Source organism: Ascaphus truei, chromosome 5, assembly GCF_040206685.1.
Source record: "Ascaphus truei isolate aAscTru1 chromosome 5, aAscTru1.hap1, whole genome shotgun sequence".
Taxonomy (NCBI): domain Eukaryota; kingdom Metazoa; phylum Chordata; class Amphibia; order Anura; family Ascaphidae; genus Ascaphus; species Ascaphus truei.
This window is the reverse complement of record NC_134487.1, coordinates 79,643,183-79,665,674: the sequence shown is the minus strand read 5'-3', so window position 1 is coordinate 79,665,674 and position 22,492 is coordinate 79,643,183. Positions and strand designations below refer to the sequence as shown.

The following is a 22,492-nucleotide window of genomic DNA, read 5'->3' as shown; positions in this document are numbered from 1 at the left end:
TAGATGACGACGAGGGCCTACGATTTAAAATATAAAAATAATAATAAATAAGTAGATCATATGGTCATAGGAGATCATAGGTAGAGAGTTAATATAATGTTTAACTTTGATTAGTGAAGATACTTTCACTCATGTCAAAGATGATTTTGTTCCAGCGAAGCTTCCACCTTTTCTTCCTCTACTCACTTTAGTTACATTTCAGTGCTATTTGTTGAAGGCTCCTCAACGTGCAAGGAGTTAAGTTGAAAACACCATGAATTTACACACAGAACTGGGTAATTAACTAGAGCGTTAATAAAAAAAATAAGGGTTAATGCTGCACAAGGTTCATGATCACACCTACAAGAAAAGATATAATCACTTTTAGGAGGCAGTTACTGTCTTGCGTAAGAAGTCACAGGAAACAGCATTCACAAGACTACTGTATGTGACACTTCCATGCTATGTGTGGAAACTTTCTAATGTACACAAAGCTTATTTTGTTTAAAGTAACACAGAGTCAACAGAACTCTACAGGATATCAAAGTATCACTGCTTGGTTTTCAAACAATGAAACCAACTAGCTATGCAGTGATATAATTCTACTCTCACTATCAGTATTCCTGTAGGTCTTCCAGTATCCCTAGTTTGCAAGTGAGAGTAGGAGGGGGAAAGAGGGAATTAGCAGAAAAAAAAGGTGTATGGGACAGAAAGAACAGAAGGGGATAGAGAAAGATGGGCGACAGATGGAGAAATGTATAAACATTTATTATACTTAATAATAGTTGGCTGTAAATTCGATTTTTTTCTTTCCACTGAAGAACCTGTTGGGTGGGGGGGGGGGGGGGGAGGGGGTTATACCTCATATGAACTTGTATGTAGATTACCTTTTTGTTGGCTGTTTATTTGATTTATAAAATGTTTTACCAGGAAGTAATACATTGAAAGTTACCTCTCATTTTCAAGTATGTCCTGGGCACACAGTTATGGTGATAATACATGATTACATTAGATGATCAGAGGTTATACATTACATTTAAAGACATTTCATGGACAGTTAAAGATAATATGTTATGGGCGTATGTAACAGTTACAGGCAAGATTAAAATGTGAGACAGCTGAAGCCTTGACAGAACTTAGCCTCGTGGCTGTTTTGAGAGTCTCTGGTAGGTTGCTCCAGACGTGAGGGGCACGGTAACTGAAGGAGTGACTGGATTCTTTGTTGAACCTTGAGAACGTGAACAGTCTTTAGGCATTAGATCTCAGGTGATAAGATTGTGGGAAGGGTGAGGAGCTTGTTCAGATAGCCGGGTAGGTTGCCCAGAAAGTATTTGAAGGCAAGATTGGAAAAATGTACTTTGCGCCTGGACTCAAGTGATAGCCAATCTAGAGCATTTCGCAGTGGTGTGTGTTCTAATTATATTGTAGTACAAAACTGCAAATTGAGTCAAGCACAGTGTTTAGTTTGCCAAGGTGAGTTTGGGGTGCTGCACCATATAGTATATCCACAAGGTCTGTAATTAACATTAGAATCTGCTGTGCAATGCCACAGTGGGCTTATGGAGGATTTGTTCCTATAAACAAAGTTTGGCATAGGTTTTGGATGTCAGAGTATCAATGTGCAACCCAAATGTTAAATGGGAGTCAAACCATATGCCCAAATATTTAAAACTAGTGACAAGGGCTACAGTGGTGTTAGAGCTGGTTCTGATCTGTAGCTCTATCATTGGTAGCTTTAGGAATTTAGTCTTAGGCCCAAATACCATCATTACAGATTTGACAGTGTTTAAAGAAACAAATTGTTTTGGGAAGTAAAGTTTTCAAGTCTTGACAAATTAGATTGAAGTACGTGTTCAAAATCAGAGAGGCTAGGGCTGTGTGCATATAAGATTGTGTCATCCACATACATGTGCATTACAGCTCCGTCACAAGGCGTAGGTAAATGATAATAATACTTATAATAGCATGTTCTTGTATAGCGCTGCTAGTTTTACGTAGCACTTTAGAGACATTTTGCAGACAAAGTCCCTGCCCATAGAGCTTACAATCTATGTTTTTTGTGCCCGAGGCACAGGAGGATAAAGTGACTTGCCCAGCGTCACAAGGAGTCGACACCAGGAACGACGCCAGTTACTTTGTATCTTTTCCACAAGGAATCCCTCAAATGGTAAAGCGCAATAAGGTTGGTTGTAACCCACGGAAAGTAGGCCCCCTGTACTCTGTGTATTGGCGCATGGGTATCACAGTTTTAAGAACTCTGTTTGGAAATAAACAAGCACAAAATTGAGGTCAGGAATTAGGTTGATTCTATATCAAGGGCAGTTAGTAAGATCAGCCAGAAATTGTTGTGGGTTCAAGTTTCTAAATGTTCGAGTGAGTAGAACTTTAGGACTTCATGGTGGTTTCACATTATCATCTGGACCCCGCGGACTCTGATTACATTCTTCAACGGCTGGAATTTGGACGTCTACCACCGTCACAGCATTTGGCGAAAGATCTACCCCAAACCATCCCTGCAGCTGACGACAGTCGTCACTCATGGGAGTTCGTGGATATCTGCGGTACCATGCTGGTTAATGCATGAATTGCCTTTATATGTTTACCTTTCTGTATGTGGGATACTCACCACCACTTTTATACTTTATAATTGATTATTAGTTCACTACACTGAGTTGTGCGCTTTTCTTTTCATTTTAGTGACATGAGATGCTGAGCCATCTCTTGATTAGCAGCCAAATCCATAATTATATTTCCTGCACTCAGGTCGTGTACTTATTTTATATGCAGTGGCCTTATTTTGGTTTTTCACACTCTTTAATTTACTGGTGTTCAAGTTCACATCATTTTTGGTGCGAGATTTAATCTTGTTTTTGTACTCTATGCAGGGGTGAGCAAACTTTTTATGCCGAGCCCCCCTTTTCATCCATGAAATTTCTCGGTCCCCCCCGCCTGATGTAATCAAAATCACATGGAAAAAAAAAACCTTTATTAAACGGTATACAATGTAAATACAAATATGTCTAAATACTTATTTCAACAGCTCGCGCTTGCAAAATTAGGCTGTGTCCACGCTGCTGCTGAGAGCGGTGACATCACCAACTCTCCAAGCATGAGCACAGGGTGTCCTGCATAATTTTGCAAGCACGAGCAGGGCAGCATGGATCCGGGCTATTTCTGTGTGTGTGTGTGTGTGTGTGTGTGTGTGTGGCTGTGTGTGTGTGTGTGTGTGTGCGCGCGTGCGTGTGCACTGACTGCTGCTGAGCATGCTTCAAAGTCAATTTTGTTTGTCTCCCCAAGCACCAAGCTTGGGAGAGCGTACACCCCCCAGTTTGTGCACCGCTGCATTCAAATCAGAACACCCATACACACACAATCACAACAAAGACACAACACACATACTCAAAATACACACACAATCACAACACACACACAATCACACCACATACCACACACTCATATCACACCACACACACACATACAATCACAACACACACACTCATTCCTATCCCCCCCCAGGTGAAAGTACTACTGTACTACATGCTCGGTCCCCATGCTGCTGAACACTGGAGCAAGTAAAGACAGGAAGAGAAGGCAGACTTGTCTGTGTGCAGAGAGAAGCCCCGCCCCCTCTGCAAGCACAGGGAGCAGCAGTACGGAGCTTGTCAGCTGCTCTGCCCGCCCGTGCACTGCTCTGCCCGCCCCCAGGTTTCGCCGCACAGCCTAAGCCCCCCCCCTAAATAATTTGTCACTCGTCCCCTGTTTGCGCACCGCTGCTCTATTGCATGGTCACTGAAAATCTCAGATAGGATAGTAGATTCTAGAGGATTGGATTCTCTTTGAGACCCGAGGATAAAATCCAGACTAGCAAGGAATGGTTGCCAGATTTTACGTTTGTCCATGTAGGTTGGGAAATTAGTTGGGTTAAATTTAGTGACTTTAGTTGTGCCAGATTTTGTTGTTTTTAGGGTCAAGCCAATTGAGGTGGAAATTTCCAAGAATGAATAGTTCACTGTTCACATTCAGAGAAGAAATTGGGCTAGAAAGTGGGTGATATCAGCCAGGGATTGCAGCGGGGCTTTACATGCCAGCAGTAAGAATAGGCTTAGAGAAGGCGAGGCAAGTTTTACCAACTAGGATTTCAAGAGAGGATGGGCTTGGGGGGCACATTAGCAGCGTAAAGTGTAAGGAGTCTTCAATATAAAACACCCCTCCTCCTCTCTAACTTATCTTTCATAGAAATGGAGTATCCCAGAATTGAGAGAGTTGCATCAAGGGTTTTAGGAGTTTGCCATGTTTCGGTGAGAATGTTTAGGCTTATGCAAAAAGCACCTTAGTTCATCTAGTTTGGGCAGCAGGCTTCGGATATTTATATGGGCGACATATCATCCTTTTTGGAATTTGAAAGGGGCCTTTATCAAGGGTATGGGACAGAGTAGAAAATAGGGGGCCAGGGTTGCATTCAATGTTCCCTGTTAAAGAGAGTAGCAATATAAATAAAAATGTGCGTAATTGCGTGCTGGCTGTAAGGATGCGATGTTTGCCATTAGAATGAGTGGTGGTTGATGTAGTGATCTTCAGGGTTCGCCAACATTCTGTAGATAATGTAAGGTTTTTGAGTAGTCCAGGGTGTATGATGATATTGGGTGTGGGCCAGGAGGGAAAAGTTTGTAGTGGATAGAAAAAGAGTAACATTTCCATGAGGCCACAGTAAAGAACAGAATTGAGATAAGTAGCAGGTTCAATATCAGAAAGGTGGGTAACTTTGCACGAAGTGGTGGTGTGTCAATTTGGCGTGTGCAGTGAGCAGACGGCAGATATGTGCCTGTTGCTGAATGCGTGACGCATTTGGCAGTGCAAGGGTGTGTTAAGGCAGCGGTGCGCAAACTGGGGGGGGGGGGTGAGAATTTTTAGGGTGGGCATGGCGGTTACAGAGGCCCCGCGCTCTTCCCCACTGCATTTAAATTACATGCTGGGGGGAGGCGTGAGGCCTCTGTAACTCACCTGTTCTCTGCCGGGTCTTCAGCGACGCGTCACCATGGCAACGCAGCGTCAAATGAAGCGGCGGGGTCATGTGACGGCACGCGTCGCCATGGCAAAGCACGTCAAATGACGCGGTGGGCTCACGTGATCCGACATGACCCGCAACGTTATTTGACGCCGAGTCTTTGGAGAGGGGGGGGGGGGGGGCGAAAACGCTGCGTCTCTCGGGTAGGGGGGTACAGCTCAAGAAGTTTGCGCACCCCTGTGTTAAGGGATTGTAGAGGGGGAAGTTATGTTGGCTGCGTGCAGACAAGTTTTGGGAGAGACTGCAGTAAATGAAAGTGGGGGGCAGGTGGTGATTGTGCAGGCTAACAGGTGTGGGTTAATAGTCTGGATAAATGAGCTCACTGTTTGTTGTAGAATGATCCAATCTCCAGTCCAACTACTGTCTAACTACATATTCACTTAAAGATCCTCTCTAAGATGCGACAAAAACCTTAATGGAAGTAAACACCAAACATGTTAGTGTCACAGGTCAAATTGTGCAAGTTTGTATCATAAATAATTGAAAAACACAAGATGAAACAAGAGAAAGAGCGCACCTGAGCAGAGAATCGGACTACAGTGATGCCGTGCTCAAAACTCTATGTGCTACTCAAGCACGGAATATTCTTTTCTCTTGGTTTAACTACAGTATGTTAAAATATTATGTTAACCTGGAGACAACTCAGCAGGTTCTGTGTAATTTGGGCAGTGTTTACATTGCCTTTCACCTATTCAACTCGTTTACAAAATACAGCTGTAGGCACAGGAAATTAACCACTGAGAAAGTATCACTCTTTTTATTCCAAAGGCAATGGGCTCTTACCAGTAACCAAATCGAATGACTCAAGAAAACGGCTTGGAGCCAAGCAGTCTGCTGCAGGTGAAAACACCTGATAATTAACATTTTTAACAGGTCTATTACATTTTTGCAGCACTATCAAGAGCTGCAAAACCCTGGTTACCCTCATTAAGGCCTAGAAGGACTTAATGACATGTCTCTGCAGAGAAATAGCAAGAGGAAATTGTCTGCAGCACACTCCATTTAATCTACATGTCATCGATCTTCAAGGAGAACCTTCCAGATTATTCCTCAGACCTTTCCTGAATAGGACAGCCATGGCTTATGTCATGGCAACAAGGTTGTTCTGCTCCATTTCTTTGCAAGTCTAATGCCTCCCATGTTTGTAAAGGAACATGAGTCATGCTACTTTCATGGTTGCTTGAGTCAGGTTATACCAATTCTTAATTTCCTCAATGAAATCTGCTCTTTAATAGCAAGTAACAGATTGGGGCCATCGTCCACAATCTCCTTTCCTGATTTGAAGCTATCAAGAAAACCTATTTTTTTTTTTTCAAACGGAACTTACAAATGATCAACATCAATGCCAGAGGAATGCTTAATAATTCTGAACAGATGCTAGTAAGACAAACATAAATAAATAATTGAAACTACATGAACGTCTCCTTTCCTCTTGCAAAGATCTGGGAGAGAAGAAAATACAAAATGTTGGCATGCATTTCATCAACTGTCTTGGAGTTTATATTGAACAATGTTGCAAGGGAAACACATGGAATAAAGAAACAAGTTTGTTGGTGCACTCAGAGGTAGATTCAGACAGGCCAGCTCTGATGAGGGGTATCGCACCAAATCTGGCATTAACTGCATTTCAAGTCAAGTCAATGGCAATTAACGTCATATTGGGTGGGATATCAGCATCAGACTTTGAAGAATCCTGGCACGAGTCTTGCATCACATTGGTGTTGTAGATCAGGGGGTGCTCAAACTTTTTAGTCTGCGGCCCACTGCTCATGTCCCCCTGCCTGCTCCTCCCTTACCCTTTGTCCGGCGTCATCTGATGTCACGACGTCATGTGACGGGCTGCCAGAAGCCACCAAAGACAAGGTATGTGGGGCAAACAGAGGCCTTGTGCGCTCCCCCGGCATTTAATTTAAATGCTTTGGGGAAGAGTGCAGGGCCGCTGTAAACGCCACGCCCTCCAGTTTGCGCTCCTCAGTTGTAGATCATTCAGAAACCATTATCCTTATTCAGTGATACTGTATGTATGTGAAGCCCTCACTCTGTTAGAAAAATTTTTTTGTAGCCTTCAATTGAAGGAAGCTGTGAAAACATATACTGTAATAGGATTTGAAGATGCTATAAACTATAATGGAAAATATTAGAACGTCTCAATGTATTGTTTTATTTGAAGTGTAAATACGCCTTCTCAGTGATTTTGAATTTTGCCATTAAAGGCCTTTAGTTATCAGGAATTACACACAAAGCACCTGGTGTGGATATATTACATATCAAAAGATAAAATCAATAATATATTGATTTCACCTGGTGGCAATTTAGTCAGTCATACTTAGAGATATCTCCCATCAACAAAAGTGAGAGAAAGAATTGTCTCTGCAGTACTATGGAAATAAAACGGCATGCATTAAAACATATGCAAGACTGTCTGTATAGTGTATAATTTGCCTGAATATTAAATAATTACAGTTTAACATGTATTCCGGAAATAAAATTACATGAATTGCATGACCCCGACTGTGATCCCAATCCTTTCCATGTTCAAAATACAGCTTAACCCCGTTATAGCGCGACCCGTTATAACGCGGTTCCCGTTTAAAAAAAAATAAAAAAAAATAGTTTTTTACATTTTTTTTGCACACTGCCACACTGCCACACTGCCACACTGCCACACTCTCACTGTACACTGCACACACTCACACTGCACACACTCACTGCACACTGCACACACTCACTGCACACTGCACACACTCACTGCACACTGCACACACTCACTGCTCACTGCACACACTCACTGCTCACTGCACACTCTCCCAGCACACACTCTCACTGCACACTGCACACACTCACAGCACACACAGCACACACAGCACAGCACACACAGCACACTCTCACAGCACACTCAGCACACACAGCACACTCAGCACTCACTGCGCACACTGCTCACACAGCACTCACTGCTCACACAGCACTCACTGCTCGCTGCGCACACTGCTCACACAGCACTCACTGCTCGCTGCGCACACTGCTCACAGCACTCACTGCTCGCACAGCACTCACTGCTCGCTGCGCACACAGCACTCACTGCTCGCTGCACACACAGCACACTGCTCGCTGCGCACACAGCACTCACTGCACACACACTCACTGCACACACTCCCAGCACTCACTGTACACAGCACTCACAGCACACTCTCACAGCACTCAGCACTTACAGCACACTACACCTCCCACTCCCCCTCCCTACCTTTGGTGTCGGCTGCTGAGATCGGAGCTGGCATCAGGAGGAGGGGGGGGGTGTGTGTCGGGAGGAGGGGTGTCTGGAGGAGGGTGGTAGGGGTGTCTGGAGGAGGGTGGTGGGGGTGTCGGGAGGAGGGGGTGGTGTGGATGCCGGTAGGGGGGGTGAGTGAGGAGCAGGCTGGGACTCGGAGGGCCGCGTGGGGGCCCAAAACTGATTATGCCGCGGAGGGCCGGTAGGTGTGGGGGCCTCGGGGGGGGGAGGGGGAGGAAGTGGATGCCGGTGGAGGGGGATGGATGCCGGTGGTGGGAGGTAAGGAGCAGGTTGCGGCTGGACTCAGAGGGCCGTTGCTGGGGGACGTGTAGGGCTTCCGGCCACCTCTTCCTTCCTTACTTCTTCTTATTCCCTCCCTCCCGATCAGGCGCACGGCGGCCAATTTTTTTAAAATTAGCGCGACCCCGGTTCTAGCGCGGTCGGATCGGGTGGCCCCCTAGGACCGCGCTATAACGGGGTTTAGCTGTATTACTTTCTATTCCCTGCTTCCTCCCACCCCCCTTATATTTCTCCCCTAAACATGTTATACTTTAAACCAGTGTTTTTCATCAGGTGTTCCTAGGAACCCTTGGGTTCCCCGGCCATCCCTAAAGGGTTCTCTGCAATTCTTAGGTCATTGGAAATTGTACCCAACAGAAGAATTTACACTGTATCTGATCTCAGACGTGCTATTAGTGATGGTTGTGGTTCCTTACAATGCATGTGATCTCAGGCACGCTATTATAGAGGGTTGTGGTTCCTTACAATGCATGTGATCTCAGGCACGCTATTATAGAGGGTTGTGGTTCCTTACAATGCATGTGATCTCAGGCACGCTATTATAGAGGGTTGTAGTTCTTTACAATGCATGTGATCTCAGGCACGCTATTATAGAGGGTTGTAGTTCTTTACAATGCATGTGATCTCAGGCACGCTATTATAGAGGGTTGTAGTTCCTTACAATGCATGTGATCTCAGGCACGCTATTATAGAGGGTTGTGTTCCTTACAATGCATGTGATCTCAGGCACGCTATTATAGAGGGTTGTGTTCCTTACAATGCATGTGATCTCAGGCACGATATTATAGAAGGCTGGGGTTCTCCAGAATGTCACAAGGTTCCTTCACCAAAAAAAGGTTGTAAACATTTAAAGACCGTTTTTAAAATGGCGTGAATTGAAAAATGTATACATTTGAGGCTCTATGTATAGTGCAGTATCTTGAATTTTGAGTTTTAGTCCGTTAAAATGATAGTGATAGCACATTATTTATAAACCCTTACCAATATATTTTTTTATATACATGTATTTAAATCATGATAAATCCCCTTTTCTTTTCAAAATGATATGTAAATAGATGACCAGCAAAGGCCATGGGTTACTCCTTATCTCCTCTGCTTAACTACTTTGCTGAAAAGGTAATTATAGGCAGCAATTATTTAACCTTTCAGAAGTGCAAGGGTATGAAATGTATTTGAGCTGAATGGATATATGGGGACTGATTGTAATGCTTTATAAAGATTCTAAAGGATGTAATTATCTCAGGAAATGGAGATGAAATTGTCAGGTTACGGGCAACAAAAAGGTACATTTCTGAAAACAAATTTGCGAGTATTGAGCTTATGGAAATGCTTGGTCTCCAGGCTTTGTGTATGTACATCATGTCAAAATAGAAAAAGCAAGGGAGTCTGACAAAAACATGATAATCACGATTCTACTTTAACCTGGTAATATATTAAAATAATGACACACAACCTCATTATGGAGCTGCTTGCATTTTTCTCTTCGTAATGTAAAGGTGCAATTTTCCCTGATTGTATTTGAGGGGAGAAGAATGTGACATTCTAACAATACACATCACATGCAATCAGGTACACACTAATGTATCAAGTATCATCTTCTTAAACATCAACCCTTATACCCCCATTAACACACTTTATTTTAACATTGATTTGATTCAGGTGGCTACCTTGAACTGAATTGTATAACTCCGACCTCCAGAGACCCACTGATTTCAGCAAGACTGAGGTTGGCAAAACTAGTATTCTTGTCTGGATGAAAAATATGGCTGCCAAGGTTAGCCTTGCTCTTTGAGTCAATATAAATAATTATATATATATATATATATATATATATATATATATATATATATTCCAGAAAATAAAAAGTTTTCTTCCCAACACATTTATTATCAGCTGTTGATCATGTGATTAGGAATTATTAGTACAGACTTGCATGCGATTAGGACGTTATGAGGGGGAAAAAAAATTATTGACATACTGTAACACTGAAAAACACAGCCAGGTTGTTGCTAATGGAATTAATGGAACTGCCTTCCAATGTGTGAAGATCACTGCAAATGAATAAAACGTGTCAGTCTTGTAATCTGGGGTTTTTAATCTATGTCAAAATAGTTCTAAACAACAGTATGCAGGGATTGTTTTGGGATTACTCTTAAATCACCGAACACCCACTACCATCTGAAGTCAATTGAGGAGCATTTAGACGGAATATTTAACTTTGAGCTGGCCTTTCACGCTTTCATCTCGTGTAACATACGTGAACAACAACTGTAATAATATAGCTTCAATATGTCTGTACAAGAGCTCTTCAACTGCTGTATACAACAGGATTATGATTTATTATGCCTAACCTTAATAGACATCTGAGAAAACAATGCAGGACAAAATAAAAGGAATTGTATTAAGAAATAAATAAATAAAAAAAAGGACCTCAACATTCCAAGCTGAAAACATGTAGAAATAAAGCTGGAATCCAGTAAGAAATTGGGTCTTTGCTAGTTTTAATGGCAAAAAAATAAATACATTTACAATTTGAGAAACAATGACACAGTTCCAATGAGAACTGCCTTAGTTCAGCTTCCGGTAGCAAAAACATGAAGAAATGAGTGGGATTTTGAAAGCTCTGTACACTACAGGGTTTCACACTGGTTAATTAAATGGTGTTTACAGTACACGTCATGTGCACAATAGTATTTTAGGAGCTCTTAAAAATATGACAATTTTTTTGTTGCTAGCATGCAGAAGCTATAAAATATTGGCTCTTCGGACCAAGGAATCATTTATCCTGCAAATTGTGCCATAAGCAATGCTGCATACACTGTCAGAATACACTTGAAAGGTCTCCGTAATTCTGCATAGGTTAATAGTAATATATACACACAAAGTTGATCCGGGAAAAAGGTCAACCAAAAAGGCCCCTTCAAATTCAGGTTAATAGTAACAGCATAATGTAGCTCTAATCGGGTGTTTCAGATGAAGTCTCTCCAAGACACAAAGTCACCATATGGCAGTAACGTCTAACACAATGTGTAGTGTCAAAGGACTACACATGTTTAAGGCCTTGATTACAGCAGATGCCGCTGATTGGCAGCGCGATCCGGTGACGTCTCCCTGGGCTGCCGCCGAGCGGCATCTTTATCATACAGGGGAGACAGGAGAGAAGAGATGCAGAGGAGACCGGGAGGAGTGGCCGTGAGCGGTTCACCCTCATTGGCTGAATCACTCACGTGACTCGGCCGTCGCCTGCCAAAAACAATTTGGAAAATCTCTTCAGAAGACTACCGCCCTGCAGCTCCAGGCGGCACACTGGTATGTAAACCTACATCGTTTTTCAGCTATTTGGTTTCCAGCGGCCGGCGATTTCTAGTATAATCATGGCCTAAGGCTCTGCTTATAGTGCCTGGCGACTGCGATGTCGCTCCAAAACAAATCCATTGACTCCGTTGCAAGCGCTTATAGTAAGCGCGACGGCGACCAAAAAATGTTAAGCCGGGTAAATTTGATTTTTTGAGACAGTCGCCACATGTGACTGTCTCTAAACCAATCAGAGAGCGCTACCCGCCCCCTTTGTGACGTCACTGGACGTTCCGCCAACGATGTTGCTTAAAACTAAAGTTTAACTTTCGCTAGTGGCGACGGCATCAGTTGCAATTTGATTTTGAGCTCCACTGCGGCGTCGTATAGCGTCGCTGCCCGCTTTTGGTATAATCACAGCCTTATGCACTAACCTGTGCTGCATGATTTCTATGCATTTTCAGGACCTTAAAATGGCCAATAACAGGAAGCTGCCAGTAGAGTAAGTCCATCAGTAACTGCATTACATAAGAACACCATTACTGAGCGCATTTACCCAGTGGCGACCTTACAAGTGAGAAAATGGCTTCTCCTTACATGAGGAAATGATTGCTTTAATTCTTAATGTAGTACCCTTGTGACTTTCCTACTTTCAATCCATAATCCGTTTTATTGGTAAACTTACATAGATGTATAAAGATATCCATTTGCTTGCACACTACAACTAGATATACTATGGCAAAGGAACGTTAAGTATGTGCCCCATACTATATCTCAAAATCATCCTTTTACACAACCAAGGCACCGTTATATACAAAACTCGGTAAATCTGGTCAACAAACGGTCTGAAAGTATTTGGGTATCGCAAGTGAAAGGTGCAGGCCCTTCAAACAATTTTAAAGAAATCAGCAAAAGTAGAGGAAATCCCAACAATATTAAGCAGTAGAAAATATACCACAAATTGGAAAACAAAATGGCTTCCTGGGTGCATGTCCACCAATACTAAAGCAAACATCATGTTGCTGGTTTTCGGTGTTTTTATCCAATTTATTGTGAGGACAGTGCAGTGAAACAATTGTCTCTTACTGTATGTGTGTAATGCTGATGTCAGAAAGATGTACTAGCACATAAAGAGGATGTAGAAGTTTTACAGGTATATAAAAATAAATGTTCCTGCTGCCTACTCAAAATGTTCTTTTTCAGACTTCTCTGAACAAATGAGAACTATTATTTACAAGGAGAAATTCCTACAGGTGATAATGATTTGAAATAAATATCTAGACTAATATGCACTTGAAGATTACTGCAGCATACAGCTGAAATACTACACCACTGAAGACAATATGGCTGTCTAAAAAGTAACAAATACACCCTGGTAAACTGGGGGGGGGAAAGTATTCCATGTGGACTGAGTGCGATTAGGTTACACCTTCTTATAAAAGATAATTCCTTACTAACCTAAATCGGCCCATATCATAACAGCCTTCTAATACAATCCATAGAGTCTTACAGGCCAGTTTGTGTGTGGCCTACATTTCTCAGACCTCTTCACAACAGATGTGTTGGATGAGGGTAATGTTACTTCACACACTGACCTACCCTTTCACTAATCTAATACTGATGCACTGCCTTTGTGCTACCTTTTTCTTTACCTTGCTTGTGGAGAAACAGTACTAGTCTTCAAAAAAACAATGTTGTAGCTTAAAAAAAAAAAAAAAGACTGAAGAACCACTATTCTGTCTATCTGTTCTCAGACAGAGGGATTATCTTGTCAGTTTTTATTTTGACATCTGTTGCTAGAGTTGTGCACAAGAGCTGTGCTAGTCATGTGTAACGTCTAAAAACAAACCCTCTGTTGTTAACTTAAAATTGCAACTTTAAAAATAAGCTAAGACGCCAGGTAAGTGAAACGTGATTTACAAGGCAAATTTACCAGTGTGCCAAACCCCATACCCAACAAGCGTAACCAACCCCCATACCCAACAAGCGTAACCAAACCCCATACCCAACAAGCGTAACCAAACCCCATACCCAACAAGCGTAACCAAACCCCATACCCAACAAGCGTAACCAAACCCCATACCCAACAAGCTTAACCAAACCCCATACCCAACAAGCGTAACCAAACCCCATACCCAACAAGCGTAACCAAACCCCATACTCAACAAGCGTAACCAAACCCCATACCCAACAAGCGTAACCAAACCCCATACCCATCAAGCGTAACCAAACCCCATACTCAACAAGCTTAACCAAACCCCATACCCAACAAGCGTAACCAAACCCCATACCCAACAAGCGTAACCAAACCCCATACCCAACAAGCTTAACCAAACCCCATACCCAACAAGCTTAACCAAACCCCATACCCAACAAGCTTAACCAAACCCCATACCCAACAAGCTTAACCAAACCCCATACCCAACAAGCGTAACCAAACCCCATACTCAACAAGCGTAACCAAACCCCATACCCAACAAGCGTAACCAAACCCCATACCCATCAAGCGTAACCAAACCCCATACTCAACAAGCTTAACCAAACCCCATACCCAACAAGCGTAACCAAACCCCATACCCAACAAGCGTAACCAAACCCCATACCCAACAAGCTTAACCAAACCCCATACCCAACAAGCTTAACCAAACTGACACAGTTTAGATTTTTATTTGGCTTAAAATCACTGTGAAATGAAAGCCTACCTATGAGTGATTAATGATTTAGCTACAGATACGGTGCCACTTAGTGACGCTAAAAAAAGATGCAATAAATGCAACGCTTGGACTATGCTATCATCTTATCAAGTTTTTAATCACTTTCCTGACAAGTTTACCAATAATGCCTAAGGACATTTAAAAAAAAAAAAAAAAAAAAAGTTACTTTCAACTTTGGTATCTGTTTCTGGTATATCCTTAAAACCATGAACTATTTCATGAGCACAAGGCAAACCAAGTGAACCGGGTTAGCAAGGATTTTCTAAGACTGTTCAGTGATTCAGATCAGTATTTCTCGGTTTATCTGCCTTCCGAAAATATATCTTTGCTTAATGCCTCATGAAATGATACTGAAGTTATGCAAAGTGATCGTGCACACTTCAAGCCGCATTAGAACTCACTATGCTTATCTGCAGCAGAGAAATAACTAAACAAAGACTAAAGGATATAAATCATCTTAAGCTCTAAAGAGTAGACAATATCATAAATCAGATAATTAAAAAATCCAATGCAACCCATAGCTCTGTTCATTGTATAATAGACAAAAAAAAAACCTCAAAATGGACTGGAACTTCGGGAGACGTTAATACATTTATATTCTATGACAAAGTGCAGCAACCACAGGAAGTGACCCAATGCAGCTTAGCCTTTCCATGGCCCAATAGAGATGTTTTCATTTTGCTTTTTCACCTCTCTGCACATTCCTTAGTGTCCCAAAGTCATTTCCTCCTTTTCTTTGATAAATAGCAACTGCTGCTGCTGCTCACTGTGGTTAAAGTTTTGCAATTTTCATGCTAGTTTCAAGCAAGATTCATATCTGGATGTCTCAATATACAAAGCCCATCTTGCCCCACCACTGACCGTGTCATTGTCGAAACCGCTTACACCCTTGAAGCAGCAAAAAGTTAATTCTTAGAGGTTTTTTTAATAAATCAGTTCTATAGTTATAGTGACTTTTTTTAAAAATAGGTTTTTATTCAACTGTTAATGAGTTTTAAAGCATTTTTTTCCCCTACAGCGGGTTTTGGACCACTTCCCCAGCAGTGCAAGATCTTTGCAACACTTTATTTATTGGGATAATGTGTTGCAAATGTTCCCAGCAGTTTGGCTGTAAATTGTAACAATAGATAATGTTACCGTAGTAATATAAGGATACATTGTAGCTGCTGAGTTACACTGACAAGCTGCCATTTCTTTAGATACACAATCAAGATTTTTTACAGATTTATAACAGGAGAACCAAACGATTGCCAGCTTAGGTAAGAATATAGAATTATACATTGTCACATGCTTACATATACAAAAAATAATGGGAAAAAAAAAAGTTTCAAAGTAGTATTGCGGCTTTAACCAGTCAGTAAAATAAGTGAAAAGGTTAAACTTGCAAATCTCTATTTGGAAAAAAATGTTTTTAAACAAAATTACATTTTAGTAGATTTAAGTAAGAATCCCCGAATAACAGGGCATTACTGGCCAATAATGCCCTGGCTGGAAGAGTTGAAGGCCGAGGCAAAGCCGAGGGACTTTAACCCAGCCAGGGCATCATTGGCCAGTAATGCCCTGTTCTGAGGGGATTATTACTATTATAGGCTAAATGTAGACTTATTTTTATTTATTTTTAAATTTTTCATTAAAAAAAGATACATTTTTGTAGTCATTGATTTTTATCTGCATGATCGTCTATGCTCTTTTGCTTTTACTGAAAGTTATTTAAAGGAAATTGTACATACACACAGCTCTCTCTCTCTCTCTCTATATATATATATATATACACACACCCCTCTATATACACAAACATACTCTGCAGTACCCACTACACACTGTGCAGCCCCCTCATCTACACCCACAACACCCTGTAGCCCTCCTCCACCCTCTACACTCACAAAACACACACAGCAGCCCCCCGCTACACCCACAAACACACAAAACACAGAAACACTGTAGACACACACACACACACGCAGCCCCCCTCTACACCCACAAAACACACTGCAGACACACACCAACAAAACTGACTGCTGTCCCCTCTACATCCATAAAACACACACCAGCAGCCCCATCTACACCCACCGCAGCCCCCATGTAAACCCACATTGCAGACACACACACACACACACACAAAACACTCTGCACCCCTTCCCCACCCACAAAATACACACTGAAGCCCCCCCTCTACACCAACAAAACACTCACGGAGACTCACACAAACCAACAGAGTCTGCCAGCTCTAAATCCAAAAAACACACACTGAAGACACAGTGCAGCTCCCACTCTACACACACAAAACACACCAACAAGTCTCTGCTGCCCCCTCTACACCCACAAAACACACACCAACAGAAGACACACACACTAATAAAACACTCTGCTGGCCCCTTTACACCCACAAAACACAGACACACACACAGACCTTTCCCCTCACTCTCCTGTGCGGAGCTCTTTGCAGGCAGGGAGGGGGAGGAGTCAGTGCCTTGCTGCTGCCTCCTGTCCAATCACCTCCCCTGTCTAAGAGCAAATTCCACTCTTTGTGAATAAGAACTGAAAGCTGTTTGGCTGAAAAACTTGGCAAGCTGCCAAAAATTCCGGCCAATTATTGATTGGTTCAAATTCCGAGCATTATCCAATCAGAGAGCAGGGATTTCAATAATGCCTGGAATTTACCAGCTTTACTATATATATATATATATATATATATATATATATATATATATATATATATATATATATATATATATATATATATTCTTACATTGGCCATCAGATTGTTATAATTTTCAAAGAGCTGCTTAAAAACCCCTTGATAACTCAACCTTCCAAATGGCAACTTTGAAATCTTCTATAGAATGCAACAAAATATTGAGTGTGCAATCCATAGTAAGAACTCGGCCATACAACATCTCCGTTTATAACACAGAATATATTTAGTAGCTCTACAATCGTAACCTATTTTATGAACTATTTACTTTCTAATACAATTGTCAGAATGTATGTACTATTAATGTTCAATAAAGAAAAATATACTTATATGAAGCAGGTTATTTTTCATATAGATTGTGACAGTTCTATAAAATAAAAAAAATAAAAAACAAATAAAAAAGATAATTTTTCTCCCCATTACATTGAACGTGCAAGTTTGTAGGAAATAATTGATTTGGGCAAAAGAGCCTCGCCCTGCAACATTTACTTGCAAAGCAATTTCCTAAATCGGTTCCATCCAAAACAGGAAGTGTGCCATTTATCTGCAAACTGTTTTGTTTACTTAGTTGCATTCTTTTTAATTAGAGGATCATTACATATACATATAACAAAAAAACCAAAAAAAAAAACCATCTCCCGATTTGTTTTTCATTCATTACTCAGGAAAGCGGTGATGAGGTTGCAACAGAAATAGACGCATTGTTAAAACACTGGGTGCGGTGCTCTGGGGAAGCAGACAAATACCCAGACCAAGTATATTACTGAAAAACAGCAACAATAACAATGTGCTTTGATAATAAAACAATCAATCAATTGAGTATATCCTGAATAGGCGGACTGAACATTTGATATAGATGAAAATAATTCAAAAATGGAAACTAAAATAAAGTTTAGGTGACAGGTTCCTCTTGGTTAGGCAAACTGAGAGGATTAGGCTTTGGAAAAAGAAGCCTTTTCATAGCACGACTTGTGCCTTTCAGCATTTTGGCAGGTTACGTACAATTTCTATTTACCAGAGGTTTATTCGTGGCTGGCAAATCTCAGGAGGCAAAAAAACACAGAGCTCTATGCAGTGCAAGGAGAAAGGGGCTCAAATAAATATTTAAAACAGAACTGCAGCCATTCATTTGGTTGTTTAACATATCCCTTTTCATCATATGCACTAATACGTGTTCATACCATCAAAAGCAATAGCTCCACAGCTAAACTTCTACTCTGTTTAGGCTATATAGTCTAAGCAAATTCAAAAGGAATAGGAGTGGGTGAAAAGTTCATTTTTTTTACACAGCAAATATATATAATTTTTATTTTTTTGCTCATGTCAAAATCAAACTTTTTTTGTTTTGGCAAGTTTCATCTGTCATGAAAATGTGCAGCGTTTTCCTGCCCATTGACATGACTTATCCCCCAAACATTTCTTTAGGTAGGGAGGTCACAATTTAAACCAAATAATGCCCTGGTAAAAAATGTTTTATTTACGTATCAGACAAGAGGAATGGTACCGTGTTAGGCCATAGAATAGACAAACCAAACAAAGGTCCCTTCTTCAGACTTAAGAAGGGACCTTTGTGGTCCTGAAAGCTTGCACTCTTTGCAACCACAAGTTGGTTATTAAAGGTACATTACTTCTACCTTATTTTTTGTTTGTCTAGACAAAAAGGAAACACATTCAGTTCTAGGCATAGCAATCCAGGAAAAGGAGACAGAACACTGAGTAGAAGCTTTAAAATCAGTAGGGAAATCCTCAGGGGGTCTTACAAAGATTGTAGCTCAGCTGGTGCTCTCAGCATTTCTCAGGTGCCGCATAGTAGAAGAACAGATGAGGCTACAAACAGCAATTTGTCACCACAATGCATTTTAAGACACTGAGCAGTACAGTTATTTAACCCATTAAGTGCCGCAGCCCATTGTGAGCATGTGATCGCTCATTGGGAGCAAGCACGACTGTGACGTCACTGATGATGGGAATAGAAGTGTAGGAATCTCTTATTGTATTCCTTATCCGTAAGATCACATTCAGCACTCAATCTCCCCATGAAAACGAACAAAAAGCCCATCACATAATAACACGAAAGTTACTTCATGGGGTAATCAAGGAGTTAAAAAGGTACTGATCCCTTAAGCTAGATATAGGGGAGTTGCAATGAAGAAAAAGCATATAAACTAACCCATACTTTCATTAGGGGCAACCTAAACGAAGAAAGAATGTTCCCGCATTTCTACAAATGTACTGATCAGGACGACTATTATAAAGCAAGCACTTTACAAAATAATAAACTTTATTTCATATAGCGCTTTTCTTCCCATGGGACTCAAAGCGCTTCACATTTACAACATAGGGTGTGGTACGCAGCATTGTACATATGAATTTTTACAGACTGCCCCTTAAAATCTATCTTTCTGGTGCACAGGGAGATGCAGTGCCTTGCACAAGGAGAAGACACAGTTTGAAGCAGGGGATCTGGTTCAAATCCCTGTGTCATTGCTTTCAGAGTCAGTGCCTTTACTCACTGAGCCGCTCCTTCAGCCCTGTTACTAGAAAATTAAACGAGTCATTGTGTTAAAGGAGCAATCCAAGTGCTTTTGTGTTTTTTTCCCCTTCATTCTTTAACCGATGGCGTTACGGCTTCCTATTAGCCTGCAGAGTCCGGGAGCTTTGAAAAGCAGACATATAGTGAACCCTGGAGTGGCCACCGGCATCCACTACGGAACTAAGTATCGCTGGAAGCAGGGGGTCCCCGGAGCTGAAATTAATTGGTGTTCAGCTCCGAAGACCCCCTGCTTCAAGTCTGTATTAAAAATGTTTTTTTTAAGAAAACAAAAACGCTTGGATTGCCGCTCATGTAGGCAAAATAATCATTTAGACAGAATAAGTACAATTGTATTTTACACTGAAAGTTGTACACAACCTCAAATCAATAACAAGCACGTCTTCACAATCACCAAATGTTGTCATTGATGAAGGTCTTTGGATTCCAATATACCATAACCTCCATACATAATGTCAATTTCGCTAGGGAAAAAAGAAAAAAGTTGCAAAGTTTTATGTTCTGCTCATTTCTTAAAAGCAGCTGTGCACTGATCACCTTTTTTGCAGTGTATATTTTTTTCTTCCGGTCTTTTTCAAAGCCATATTTTTTTTTTTAAATCTGATGCTTCGTGCAAGATAGAGGGTATGAAATATTACGTGTCCGGGACGTTAAAATGAAGCTCTCCCCAGAGATCACTACCACCTGAAGACTACCATGTTAGTCCAAGAAGCTTGAGATTACAATGATCATGATTTTTAACACTAGAAAATCTTTAAAAAAGCAGGACATGCTCGCGGCCAATATGCCAACATTACAGAATTTAAACAGATATAGGTTTCTGGGGAGGGGGCTGTTTTAAACTATTATAACAGCTTAACTCAACAACTAATTATTGTATACAACAAAGATTTATCTACATTAGATAAACTCCAGTCCTCAAGACCATCCTCTAAGACCGAGCCACCGGTGCTCAAGCTGGGATATCCTAAAAACCTGACCTGTTGGGGGGTTTGGAAGAGCACCCCTGACTTAGAGAGCCAATTATTTATGGTCTGAGATGAAGGTACCTAACTTTGCAATGGATACATTTTATCTGACTAACTCTACTGGCTAAACAGCTTACAGCTTCCTTGATAAACATTGCTGATAATAAGACCTAGTATCTTCTACATTTCAGAAACAAAGAAAGATAATACCATCCTGTTTTGATAGGCTCCAGACATCACAGGCCAACTCATTAAATAGGTTTTAAAAGGTTAAGAGACTGTTACAACATCATAAGGAAACGGTCATAAAATGTGGCCTTTATTGAAATTGAACTTGAAGTCGTACGTTCTACAAGAGACAGAAATATGCACTACCTTAAGACTGCGTCCATAGATGGACAAGCACCGCTGAGGTGTGCGGACGCTCAACGCTGAGCCCCTGCATCCTCAATGAGGATGCCTTGAGAGGGGGCTCACGCGAGCGTCCGCAGGCGTGCTCAGGCTTTGGAGTTTTCAGCCGAGCGCCAAGCTGTTTTTCAGCGCGCTGTCGGTTGAAAACATCCAATCAGCCTTCAGCAGCGTCAACGTCACGGCGCCGTGACGTCGGCACCGTGACATTGACGTCAGTGCGTCGCGGGCGATTGGCCCAGCGACGTCACTGCCCCGCCTCCAACCACCTCCCCCCCCCCCCCCCCCCCGGCTCCCTTCGCGCACGCTGGCTCGCCTGCAAGTCCGTGCAATCGCGCCGACTGAAGCAGGCGAGCCTCAGCGTTAGTGCGCCTCCGCTCTCCCCACCCCTCTATGGCCCGGGCATAAGAGAATGTATTGGTTAAAAAACAAAATCTTAAATAAGACATGTTAGTGTGTGTGTGTGTGTGTGTGTGTGTATATATATATAACACCATCCACCTTATGTAACGTGTGGGTGTGTGTATATAAAACACACAATGTTACATAAATTGAATGCTTATGACATGTTAAAAGATTTAGGCTGAGATTATAGTAAGCGCGCGCGCGCGATGGAGCGCATGGCGTCACATGCGCCTATCGCTCGAGCAATCCCTCCACTGAGGTCCGAGGCGATGGGGAGGCGTGGCGGACGCGTCACAAGGCTGGTTCATCCTCATTGACTGAACCGCTCACGTGACGCGGCCGTTGTCTTTTCAAAAATCTGCCGCGCGGTTGTGTGCACTATGGGCGGCCTCATAGAGAAGGTGTGTGTTGTTTGTGCCACGCCCACTGTAATCGTGGCCTTAGATGTCACTATACTGAAACCCAGAATCACACATACAGTGATAATAATCTAAAACTTCTACTGCTCTGTACAGGCATACCCCGCATTAACGTACGCAATGGGACCGGAGCATGTATGTAAAGTGAAAATGTACTTAAAGTGAAGCACTACTTTTTCCCACTTTTGATGCATGTACCGTACTGCAATTGTCATATACGTGCATAACTGATGTAAATAACACATTTGTAACAGGCTCTATAGTCTCCCCGCTTGCGCACCGCTTCTGTACAGGTAGGGAGCCGGTATTGCAGTTCAGGACGTGCTGACAGGCGCATGCGTGAGCTGCCGTTTGCCTATTGAGCGAAATGTACTTACTCGCGAGTGTACTTAAAGTGAGTGTCCTTAAAGCGGGGTATGCCTGTAGTCT

General features: G+C 41.9%; 1 protein-coding gene across 5 annotated transcripts in view; it reads right to left on the bottom strand.

The window, feature by feature from the left end:
• PPHLN1 (periphilin 1) overlaps positions 1-22,492 on the bottom strand; it is a 118,830-nt gene that overhangs the window by 5,781 nt on the left and 90,557 nt on the right. The window lies entirely within an intron of this gene.